The 10,000-nt window shown below is 52.5% G+C and overlaps 22 non-coding genes across 22 annotated transcripts in view; 15 read left to right on the top strand and 7 right to left on the bottom strand.

The window, feature by feature from the left end:
- Positions 1–480: 480 nt before the first annotated feature.
- On the bottom strand, positions 481–552 carry trnaq-uug (transfer RNA glutamine (anticodon UUG)). Its single transcript has one exon. It is a non-coding gene; the product is annotated as a tRNA-Gln (tRNA).
- A 258-nt stretch (positions 553–810) lies between these two features.
- trnal-cag (transfer RNA leucine (anticodon CAG)) lies at positions 811–893 on the top strand. The gene has a single exon. It is a non-coding gene; the product is annotated as a tRNA-Leu (tRNA).
- A 374-nt stretch (positions 894–1,267) lies between these two features.
- trnaq-cug (transfer RNA glutamine (anticodon CUG)) lies at positions 1,268–1,339 on the top strand. The gene has a single exon. It is a non-coding gene; the product is annotated as a tRNA-Gln (tRNA).
- A 319-nt stretch (positions 1,340–1,658) lies between these two features.
- On the top strand, positions 1,659–1,731 carry trnav-aac (transfer RNA valine (anticodon AAC)). The gene has a single exon. It is a non-coding gene; the product is annotated as a tRNA-Val (tRNA).
- Positions 1,732–2,129: 398 nt separating this feature from the next.
- Positions 2,130–2,202, top strand: trnav-cac (transfer RNA valine (anticodon CAC)). The gene has a single exon. It is a non-coding gene; the product is annotated as a tRNA-Val (tRNA).
- A 398-nt stretch (positions 2,203–2,600) lies between these two features.
- Positions 2,601–2,673, top strand: trnav-cac (transfer RNA valine (anticodon CAC)). Its single transcript has one exon. It is a non-coding gene; the product is annotated as a tRNA-Val (tRNA).
- Positions 2,674–3,093: 420 nt separating this feature from the next.
- On the bottom strand, positions 3,094–3,165 carry trnad-guc (transfer RNA aspartic acid (anticodon GUC)). The gene has a single exon. It is a non-coding gene; the product is annotated as a tRNA-Asp (tRNA).
- Positions 3,166–3,690: 525 nt separating this feature from the next.
- On the bottom strand, positions 3,691–3,762 carry trnaq-uug (transfer RNA glutamine (anticodon UUG)). The gene has a single exon. It is a non-coding gene; the product is annotated as a tRNA-Gln (tRNA).
- Positions 3,763–4,020: 258 nt separating this feature from the next.
- trnal-cag (transfer RNA leucine (anticodon CAG)) lies at positions 4,021–4,103 on the top strand. Its single transcript has one exon. It is a non-coding gene; the product is annotated as a tRNA-Leu (tRNA).
- Positions 4,104–4,477: 374 nt separating this feature from the next.
- On the top strand, positions 4,478–4,549 carry trnaq-cug (transfer RNA glutamine (anticodon CUG)). The gene has a single exon. It is a non-coding gene; the product is annotated as a tRNA-Gln (tRNA).
- Positions 4,550–4,868: 319 nt separating this feature from the next.
- On the top strand, positions 4,869–4,941 carry trnav-aac (transfer RNA valine (anticodon AAC)). The gene has a single exon. It is a non-coding gene; the product is annotated as a tRNA-Val (tRNA).
- A 398-nt stretch (positions 4,942–5,339) lies between these two features.
- trnav-cac (transfer RNA valine (anticodon CAC)) lies at positions 5,340–5,412 on the top strand. The gene has a single exon. It is a non-coding gene; the product is annotated as a tRNA-Val (tRNA).
- A 420-nt stretch (positions 5,413–5,832) lies between these two features.
- trnad-guc (transfer RNA aspartic acid (anticodon GUC)) lies at positions 5,833–5,904 on the bottom strand. Its single transcript has one exon. It is a non-coding gene; the product is annotated as a tRNA-Asp (tRNA).
- Positions 5,905–6,429: 525 nt separating this feature from the next.
- Positions 6,430–6,501, bottom strand: trnaq-uug (transfer RNA glutamine (anticodon UUG)). The gene has a single exon. It is a non-coding gene; the product is annotated as a tRNA-Gln (tRNA).
- A 258-nt stretch (positions 6,502–6,759) lies between these two features.
- Positions 6,760–6,842, top strand: trnal-cag (transfer RNA leucine (anticodon CAG)). The gene has a single exon. It is a non-coding gene; the product is annotated as a tRNA-Leu (tRNA).
- A 374-nt stretch (positions 6,843–7,216) lies between these two features.
- On the top strand, positions 7,217–7,288 carry trnaq-cug (transfer RNA glutamine (anticodon CUG)). The gene has a single exon. It is a non-coding gene; the product is annotated as a tRNA-Gln (tRNA).
- A 319-nt stretch (positions 7,289–7,607) lies between these two features.
- Positions 7,608–7,680, top strand: trnav-aac (transfer RNA valine (anticodon AAC)). Its single transcript has one exon. It is a non-coding gene; the product is annotated as a tRNA-Val (tRNA).
- Positions 7,681–8,078: 398 nt separating this feature from the next.
- Positions 8,079–8,151, top strand: trnav-cac (transfer RNA valine (anticodon CAC)). Its single transcript has one exon. It is a non-coding gene; the product is annotated as a tRNA-Val (tRNA).
- A 420-nt stretch (positions 8,152–8,571) lies between these two features.
- trnad-guc (transfer RNA aspartic acid (anticodon GUC)) lies at positions 8,572–8,643 on the bottom strand. The gene has a single exon. It is a non-coding gene; the product is annotated as a tRNA-Asp (tRNA).
- A 525-nt stretch (positions 8,644–9,168) lies between these two features.
- On the bottom strand, positions 9,169–9,240 carry trnaq-uug (transfer RNA glutamine (anticodon UUG)). Its single transcript has one exon. It is a non-coding gene; the product is annotated as a tRNA-Gln (tRNA).
- A 258-nt stretch (positions 9,241–9,498) lies between these two features.
- Positions 9,499–9,581, top strand: trnal-cag (transfer RNA leucine (anticodon CAG)). Its single transcript has one exon. It is a non-coding gene; the product is annotated as a tRNA-Leu (tRNA).
- A 374-nt stretch (positions 9,582–9,955) lies between these two features.
- The window catches only part of trnaq-cug (transfer RNA glutamine (anticodon CUG)), a 72-nt gene continuing 27 nt past the window's right edge, over positions 9,956–10,000 (top strand). Inside the window, exon 1 of the tRNA in view lies at positions 9,956–10,000. This exon is cut by the window's right edge and continues 27 nt beyond it. This is a non-coding gene — a tRNA (tRNA-Gln).

The raw sequence follows: 10,000 nt of genomic DNA, 5'->3' as shown, positions 1-10,000 counted from the left end.
GGTTTACCCAGATTATGCAGAGTCACAGCCAATGCCTGGTGGTTCAAGTCTGCCACTGTTGGGTTGAAATCTTCCTCCTGCCCAGAGTCACCAGTGATGGAGTGCATGACATGACATGAATCACCAGAGCAGTGTGTGCCACTGTTCAGAGTGCCTCATGTTGGCCCCACACGCAAAACCTCTGCATTTTGTTGGTGTGCAGAAACTCTGCGCCTGACTGTGTTGTGGCTTCCAGTGGAGAATGCAGTGCTCATTGGCCTGTGGTCAGTATTGAGGGGTGGCAGCCCTGGAACAGTGATCAAACTGCAGCAACAGCATAAGCCACTCTCAACCAAGTTTGAAGAAGTTCTCCACAGCAGTTTACAAGTCCTTATTCAGTGTATGACAAAGAGGCCATGAGATTGCCACTGTCACTCGGGGTGGGCTTGGGGTGGCTTTGACACACGGCTAGCAAGACCCAGCGTGGTCTCTTCTGCTCAAAGGTCCCACCGAGATTTGAACTCGGATCACTGGATTCAAAGTCCAGAGTGCTAACCGTTACACCATGGGACCAGTCTGCCGTTCAGTAAGTCCGTTGTGAGTGTTTGTCCTCACTTGAACTCACAGCCTTGCTAGATCCGCTTCCTTCTCAGGATTGAGGTTGACTCCAAGAGCCAAGTCTTGGAACAGCAACGGAGCGCTTCAATCAGCTCCCCATCTGCTTTGGAGCGGGAGCTGTTTGGCACTTGATTTCCTCAAAAGCTTGCTCAGGACTGTTTTGCCGTGCCAAGGCAGGCCTGGTGGGCCCGGCCAACGAGGACCGCTCATCTAGTCAGGATGGCCGAGCGGTCTAAGGCGCTGCGTTCAGGTCGCAGTCTCCCCTGGAGGCGTGGGTTCGAATCCCACTTCTGACAGTGTGTGCTTTTCCCTTTGCCTGGCCCTGTTGTCTGGTGCATGACATTAGCATCTGCCTTACTCCACGACCATCTCAAGCCCCACAAAGACTAGTACAGCCAAAGTTGGGGACAGTCTAAATGCAGGCCCACTGACAGCACGACGGCGTGTCAGGCATCTGACTGCTGCTTTGTCAACATGCTGCTCGGAGCAAGCAGTTGACTGCCCAACTGCGTGTGCGGCCAGTGCGGCCTGCTTTCTATGCTGCCGTCTGTTTCACTCTTGTTTCTTAGTGTCCCCTGTGTCCCATTGTGCGCAAGAAGACAAAGGCACATAGCGTTGGCATGTGCATATACAGAGAGCGTTTGATGACTGTGTGTTGGCCCTCTGCCCTGGTTCCATGGTGTAATGGTCAGCACTCTGGACTCTGAATCCAGCGATCCGAGTTCAAATCTCGGTGGGACCTGCTTTTGAGGTGTGCGGTCTCGGGGCTTTTCCAAAGGCAGGTGAAGACATGCGCTCAGGAAGTCATGGGCTCTTCCTCAAGACACCCTGTCCTTTGACTTCTATTTGCACTGAAAGGGTCTGGAGTGCACTTCAACCACAATCTTGCCTGTGCGGAAGGATGCCGCCATTGTAGCTGCCAGCTAGTGTTGTCATTCTCTGCAGATAGTCATGGGCAGCTAGAAAACCCACTACTTCATTGGTATTTTTCCAGCAACTGGCGTGTCGGAAGTTCAGGACACAGCTCTGCAGACGGGTTGTTAAGGCACGGCACGTTGTCCGTTTCCGTAGTGTAGTGGTTATCACGTTCGCCTAACACGCGAAAGGTCCCCGGTTCGAAACCGGGCGGAAACACTTTCTCTTCCTTTGCCTCTCAGCAAAAACTCAGTGAAGTCATTGGACCCTGGCACTGGCCAGGAAGCTTAAAGCCTCTGTATCTGTGGGCAAAGAATTAGCTGCCGGTGGGAAGCACAAGTCCCCCCATTGGTGAATTGATCCCGAGTCTTGCGCTTGACAGGTGTAAGGTCCCAGGGCTAATCCTACGGACCCCCGACTACCCACTGCCTCATTGATATTTTCTCCAGCAACTGGTATGTCGCTAGTTTGGTAGACAGGTCTGCGTACGGTTCCGTAGACAGGTCTGCAGACAGTTTTGTAGACAGGTCTGCAGACGGTTCTGTGGACAGCTCCCCCAGACGGTTCTGTAGAGAGGTCGCTTAGGCGGGGCATGCCCCGCATAGCTTTCGTGGTCAGTTTCCGTAGTGTAGTGGTTATCACGTTCGCCTCACACGCGAAAGGTCCCCGGTTCGAAACCGGGCGGAAACACTTTCTCTTCCTTTGCCTCTCAGCAAAAACTCAGTGAAGTCATTGGACCCTGGCACTGGCCAGGAAGCTTAAAGCCTCTGTATCTGTGGGCAAAGAATTAGCTGCCGGTGGGAAGCACAAGTCCCCCCATTGGTGAATTGATCCCGAGTCTTGCGCTTGACAGGTGTAAGGTCCCAGGGCTAATCCTACGGACCCCCGACTACCCACTGCCTCATTGATATTTTCTCCAGCAACTGGTATGTCGCTAGTTTGGTAGACAGGTCTGCGTACGGTTCCGTAGACAGGTCTGCAGACAGTTTTGTAGACAGGTCTGCAGACGGTTCTGTGGACAGCTCCCCCAGACGGTTCTGTAGAGAGGTCGCTTAGGCGGGGCATGCCCCGCATAGCTTTCGTGGTCAGTTTCCGTAGTGTAGTGGTTATCACGTTCGCCTCACACGCGAAAGGTCCCCGGTTCGAAACCAGGCGGAAACACTGGCACTTACTTTGCCTCTCGGCAAAAGCTCAGTCGTGGCGCTCATCGGGCTCCATGCAGAACCTTGTGCGAGCTTCTTTGCCTTTTTTTCACAGTGCAGAGCTTTTTCCACCCTCTCTTTTTTGCAGCTGTTGCTTCTTCTTTCTTTCCTTTTTTTATCTCTCCTTTTTTTTTGTAAATGCACTTATTATGCACACATTTACTGCTGTTGTTTTATGTCTGTTTGTTTTTTATGTACATGCAATGGGCATTTGATTAGGTCAGGCCTTTACTCATATGCAGCAAACTAGATATGAGTTGAGAGCAAGGGAAGCAAAGGAGGGAAAAGAGGCAAAAGGCACTGGCCAGGAAGCAGTCCGGGACGCATGAAGCCCCTGTATCTGTAGGCAAAGAATAAGCTGCTGGTAGGTAGCATAAGTCTCCCCGTCGGGGAATCGAACCCCGGTCTTCCGCGTGACAGGCGGAGATACTGTCCACTATACTAACGAGGATGCTGCCTTTAGTGCACGCTGCACAGACACGGCCCCATGTTCTGGGGTTTACCCAGATTATGCAGAGTCACAGCCAATGCCTGGTGGTTCAAGTCTGCCACTGTTGGGTTGAAATCTTCCTCCTGCCCAGAGTCACCAGTGATGGAGTGCATGACATGACATGAATCACCAGAGCAGTGTGTGCCACTGTTCAGAGTGCCTCATGTTGGCCCCACACGCAAAACCTCTGCATTTTGTTGGTGTGCAGAAACTCTGCGCCTGACTGTGTTGTGGCTTCCAGTGGAGAATGCAGTGCTCATTGGCCTGTGGTCAGTATTGAGGGGTGGCAGCCCTGGAACAGTGATCAAACTGCAGCAACAGCATAAGCCACTCTCAACCAAGTTTGAAGAAGTTCTCCACAGCAGTTTACAAGTCCTTATTCAGTGTATGACAAAGAGGCCATGAGATTGCCACTGTCACTCGGGGTGGGCTTGGGGTGGCTTTGACACACGGCTAGCAAGACCCAGCGTGGTCTCTTCTGCTCAAAGGTCCCACCGAGATTTGAACTCGGATCACTGGATTCAAAGTCCAGAGTGCTAACCGTTACACCATGGGACCAGTCTGCCGTTCAGTAAGTCCGTTGTGAGTGTTTGTCCTCACTTGAACTCACAGCCTTGCTAGATCCGCTTCCTTCTCAGGATTGAGGTTGACTCCAAGAGCCAAGTCTTGGAACAGCAACGGAGCGCTTCAATCAGCTCCCCATCTGCTTTGGAGCGGGAGCTGTTTGGCACTTGATTTCCTCAAAAGCTTGCTCAGGACTGTTTTGCCGTGCCAAGGCAGGCCTGGTGGGCCCGGCCAACGAGGACCGCTCATCTAGTCAGGATGGCCGAGCGGTCTAAGGCGCTGCGTTCAGGTCGCAGTCTCCCCTGGAGGCGTGGGTTCGAATCCCACTTCTGACAGTGTGTGCTTTTCCCTTTGCCTGGCCCTGTTGTCTGGTGCATGACATTAGCATCTGCCTTACTCCACGACCATCTCAAGCCCCACAAAGACTAGTACAGCCAAAGTTGGGGACAGTCTAAATGCAGGCCCACTGACAGCACGACGGCGTGTCAGGCATCTGACTGCTGCTTTGTCAACATGCTGCTCGGAGCAAGCAGTTGACTGCCCAACTGCGTGTGCGGCCAGTGCGGCCTGCTTTCTATGCTGCCGTCTGTTTCACTCTTGTTTCTTAGTGTCCCCTGTGTCCCATTGTGCGCAAGAAGACAAAGGCACATAGCGTTGGCATGTGCATATACAGAGAGCGTTTGATGACTGTGTGTTGGCCCTCTGCCCTGGTTCCATGGTGTAATGGTCAGCACTCTGGACTCTGAATCCAGCGATCCGAGTTCAAATCTCGGTGGGACCTGCTTTTGAGGTGTGCGGTCTCGGGGCTTTTCCAAAGGCAGGTGAAGACATGCGCTCAGGAAGTCATGGGCTCTTCCTCAAGACACCCTGTCCTTTGACTTCTATTTGCACTGAAAGGGTCTGGAGTGCACTTCAACCACAATCTTGCCTGTGCGGAAGGATGCCGCCATTGTAGCTGCCAGCTAGTGTTGTCATTCTCTGCAGATAGTCATGGGCAGCTAGAAAACCCACTACTTCATTGGTATTTTTCCAGCAACTGGCGTGTCGGAAGTTCAGGACACAGCTCTGCAGACGGGTTGTTAAGGCACGGCACGTTGTCCGTTTCCGTAGTGTAGTGGTTATCACGTTCGCCTAACACGCGAAAGGTCCCCGGTTCGAAACCGGGCGGAAACACTTTCTCTTCCTTTGCCTCTCAGCAAAAACTCAGTGAAGTCATTGGACCCTGGCACTGGCCAGGAAGCTTAAAGCCTCTGTATCTGTGGGCAAAGAATTAGCTGCCGGTGGGAAGCACAAGTCCCCCCATTGGTGAATTGATCCCGAGTCTTGCGCTTGACAGGTGTAAGGTCCCAGGGCTAATCCTACGGACCCCCGACTACCCACTGCCTCATTGATATTTTCTCCAGCAACTGGTATGTCGCTAGTTTGGTAGACAGGTCTGCGTACGGTTCCGTAGACAGGTCTGCAGACAGTTTTGTAGACAGGTCTGCAGACGGTTCTGTGGACAGCTCCCCCAGACGGTTCTGTAGAGAGGTCGCTTAGGCGGGGCATGCCCCGCATAGCTTTCGTGGTCAGTTTCCGTAGTGTAGTGGTTATCACGTTCGCCTCACACGCGAAAGGTCCCCGGTTCGAAACCGGGCGGAAACACTGGCACTTACTTTGCCTCTCGGCAAAAGCTCAGTCGTGGCGCTCATCGGGCTCCATGCAGAACCTTGTGCGAGCTTCTTTGCCTTTTTTTCACAGTGCAGAGCTTTTTCCACCCTCTCTTTTTTGCAGCTGTTGCTTCTTCTTTCTTTCCTTTTTTTATCTCTCCTTTTTTTTTGTAAATGCACTTATTATGCACACATTTACTGCTGTTGTTTTATGTCTGTTTGTTTTTTATGTACATGCAATGGGCATTTGATTAGGTCAGGCCTTTACTCATATGCAGCAAACTAGATATGAGTTGAGAGCAAGGGAAGCAAAGGAGGGAAAAGAGGCAAAAGGCACTGGCCAGGAAGCAGTCCGGGACGCATGAAGCCCCTGTATCTGTAGGCAAAGAATAAGCTGCTGGTAGGTAGCATAAGTCTCCCCGTCGGGGAATCGAACCCCGGTCTTCCGCGTGACAGGCGGAGATACTGTCCACTATACTAACGAGGATGCTGCCTTTAGTGCACGCTGCACAGACACGGCCCCATGTTCTGGGGTTTACCCAGATTATGCAGAGTCACAGCCAATGCCTGGTGGTTCAAGTCTGCCACTGTTGGGTTGAAATCTTCCTCCTGCCCAGAGTCACCAGTGATGGAGTGCATGACATGACATGAATCACCAGAGCAGTGTGTGCCACTGTTCAGAGTGCCTCATGTTGGCCCCACACGCAAAACCTCTGCATTTTGTTGGTGTGCAGAAACTCTGCGCCTGACTGTGTTGTGGCTTCCAGTGGAGAATGCAGTGCTCATTGGCCTGTGGTCAGTATTGAGGGGTGGCAGCCCTGGAACAGTGATCAAACTGCAGCAACAGCATAAGCCACTCTCAACCAAGTTTGAAGAAGTTCTCCACAGCAGTTTACAAGTCCTTATTCAGTGTATGACAAAGAGGCCATGAGATTGCCACTGTCACTCGGGGTGGGCTTGGGGTGGCTTTGACACACGGCTAGCAAGACCCAGCGTGGTCTCTTCTGCTCAAAGGTCCCACCGAGATTTGAACTCGGATCACTGGATTCAAAGTCCAGAGTGCTAACCGTTACACCATGGGACCAGTCTGCCGTTCAGTAAGTCCGTTGTGAGTGTTTGTCCTCACTTGAACTCACAGCCTTGCTAGATCCGCTTCCTTCTCAGGATTGAGGTTGACTCCAAGAGCCAAGTCTTGGAACAGCAACGGAGCGCTTCAATCAGCTCCCCATCTGCTTTGGAGCGGGAGCTGTTTGGCACTTGATTTCCTCAAAAGCTTGCTCAGGACTGTTTTGCCGTGCCAAGGCAGGCCTGGTGGGCCCGGCCAACGAGGACCGCTCATCTAGTCAGGATGGCCGAGCGGTCTAAGGCGCTGCGTTCAGGTCGCAGTCTCCCCTGGAGGCGTGGGTTCGAATCCCACTTCTGACAGTGTGTGCTTTTCCCTTTGCCTGGCCCTGTTGTCTGGTGCATGACATTAGCATCTGCCTTACTCCACGACCATCTCAAGCCCCACAAAGACTAGTACAGCCAAAGTTGGGGACAGTCTAAATGCAGGCCCACTGACAGCACGACGGCGTGTCAGGCATCTGACTGCTGCTTTGTCAACATGCTGCTCGGAGCAAGCAGTTGACTGCCCAACTGCGTGTGCGGCCAGTGCGGCCTGCTTTCTATGCTGCCGTCTGTTTCACTCTTGTTTCTTAGTGTCCCCTGTGTCCCATTGTGCGCAAGAAGACAAAGGCACATAGCGTTGGCATGTGCATATACAGAGAGCGTTTGATGACTGTGTGTTGGCCCTCTGCCCTGGTTCCATGGTGTAATGGTCAGCACTCTGGACTCTGAATCCAGCGATCCGAGTTCAAATCTCGGTGGGACCTGCTTTTGAGGTGTGCGGTCTCGGGGCTTTTCCAAAGGCAGGTGAAGACATGCGCTCAGGAAGTCATGGGCTCTTCCTCAAGACACCCTGTCCTTTGACTTCTATTTGCACTGAAAGGGTCTGGAGTGCACTTCAACCACAATCTTGCCTGTGCGGAAGGATGCCGCCATTGTAGCTGCCAGCTAGTGTTGTCATTCTCTGCAGATAGTCATGGGCAGCTAGAAAACCCACTACTTCATTGGTATTTTTCCAGCAACTGGCGTGTCGGAAGTTCAGGACACAGCTCTGCAGACGGGTTGTTAAGGCACGGCACGTTGTCCGTTTCCGTAGTGTAGTGGTTATCACGTTCGCCTAACACGCGAAAGGTCCCCGGTTCGAAACCGGGCGGAAACACTTTCTCTTCCTTTGCCTCTCAGCAAAAACTCAGTGAAGTCATTGGACCCTGGCACTGGCCAGGAAGCTTAAAGCCTCTGTATCTGTGGGCAAAGAATTAGCTGCCGGTGGGAAGCACAAGTCCCCCCATTGGTGAATTGATCCCGAGTCTTGCGCTTGACAGGTGTAAGGTCCCAGGGCTAATCCTACGGACCCCCGACTACCCACTGCCTCATTGATATTTTCTCCAGCAACTGGTATGTCGCTAGTTTGGTAGACAGGTCTGCGTACGGTTCCGTAGACAGGTCTGCAGACAGTTTTGTAGACAGGTCTGCAGACGGTTCTGTGGACAGCTCCCCCAGACGGTTCTGTAGAGAGGTCGCTTAGGCGGGGCATGCCCCGCATAGCTTTCGTGGTCAGTTTCCGTAGTGTAGTGGTTATCACGTTCGCCTCACACGCGAAAGGTCCCCGGTTCGAAACCGGGCGGAAACACTGGCACTTACTTTGCCTCTCGGCAAAAGCTCAGTCGTGGCGCTCATCGGGCTCCATGCAGAACCTTGTGCGAGCTTCTTTGCCTTTTTTTCACAGTGCAGAGCTTTTTCCACCCTCTCTTTTTTGCAGCTGTTGCTTCTTCTTTCTTTCCTTTTTTTATCTCTCCTTTTTTTTTGTAAATGCACTTATTATGCACACATTTACTGCTGTTGTTTTATGTCTGTTTGTTTTTTATGTACATGCAATGGGCATTTGATTAGGTCAGGCCTTTACTCATATGCAGCAAACTAGATATGAGTTGAGAGCAAGGGAAGCAAAGGAGGGAAAAGAGGCAAAAGGCACTGGCCAGGAAGCAGTCCGGGACGCATGAAGCCCCTGTATCTGTAGGCAAAGAATAAGCTGCTGGTAGGTAGCATAAGTCTCCCCGTCGGGGAATCGAACCCCGGTCTTCCGCGTGACAGGCGGAGATACTGTCCACTATACTAACGAGGATGCTGCCTTTAGTGCACGCTGCACAGACACGGCCCCATGTTCTGGGGTTTACCCAGATTATGCAGAGTCACAGCCAATGCCTGGTGGTTCAAGTCTGCCACTGTTGGGTTGAAATCTTCCTCCTGCCCAGAGTCACCAGTGATGGAGTGCATGACATGACATGAATCACCAGAGCAGTGTGTGCCACTGTTCAGAGTGCCTCATGTTGGCCCCACACGCAAAACCTCTGCATTTTGTTGGTGTGCAGAAACTCTGCGCCTGACTGTGTTGTGGCTTCCAGTGGAGAATGCAGTGCTCATTGGCCTGTGGTCAGTATTGAGGGGTGGCAGCCCTGGAACAGTGATCAAACTGCAGCAACAGCATAAGCCACTCTCAACCAAGTTTGAAGAAGTTCTCCACAGCAGTTTACAAGTCCTTATTCAGTGTATGACAAAGAGGCCATGAGATTGCCACTGTCACTCGGGGTGGGCTTGGGGTGGCTTTGACACACGGCTAGCAAGACCCAGCGTGGTCTCTTCTGCTCAAAGGTCCCACCGAGATTTGAACTCGGATCACTGGATTCAAAGTCCAGAGTGCTAACCGTTACACCATGGGACCAGTCTGCCGTTCAGTAAGTCCGTTGTGAGTGTTTGTCCTCACTTGAACTCACAGCCTTGCTAGATCCGCTTCCTTCTCAGGATTGAGGTTGACTCCAAGAGCCAAGTCTTGGAACAGCAACGGAGCGCTTCAATCAGCTCCCCATCTGCTTTGGAGCGGGAGCTGTTTGGCACTTGATTTCCTCAAAAGCTTGCTCAGGACTGTTTTGCCGTGCCAAGGCAGGCCTGGTGGGCCCGGCCAACGAGGACCGCTCATCTAGTCAGGATGGCCGAGCGGTCTAAGGCGCTGCGTTCAGGTCGCAGTCTCCCCTGGAGGCGTGGGTTCGAATCCCACTTCTGACAGTGTGTGCTTTTCCCTTTGCCTGGCCCTGTTGTCTGGTGCATGACATTAGCATCTGCCTTACTCCACGACCATCTCAAGCCCCACAAAGACTAGTACAGCCAAAGTTGGGGACAGTCTAAATGCAGGCCCACTGACAGCACGACGGCGTGTCAGGCATCTGACTGCTGCTTTGTCAACATGCTGCTCGGAGCAAGCAGTTGACTGCCCAACTGCGTGTGCGGCCAGTGCGGCCTGCTTTCTATGCTGCCGTCTGTTTCACTCTTGTTTCTTAGTGTCCCCTGTGTCCCATTGTGCGCAAGAAGACAAAGGCACATAGCGTTGGCATGTGCATATACAGAGAGCGTTTGATGACTGTGTGTTGGCCCTCTGCCCTGGTTCCATGGTGTAATGGTCAGCACTCTGGACTCTGAATCCAGCG

The sequence above is a fragment of the Halichoeres trimaculatus genome, unplaced genomic scaffold (genome assembly GCF_033239565.1).
Source record: "Halichoeres trimaculatus isolate MK-OKI-2021-1 unplaced genomic scaffold, fHalTri1.1 fHalTri1_scaffold_95, whole genome shotgun sequence".
Lineage (NCBI taxonomy): Eukaryota > Metazoa > Chordata > Actinopteri > Labriformes > Labridae > Halichoeres > Halichoeres trimaculatus.
Note: the sequence above shows the minus strand (reverse complement) of the source record. Positions and strands in the feature narration are given on the sequence as shown.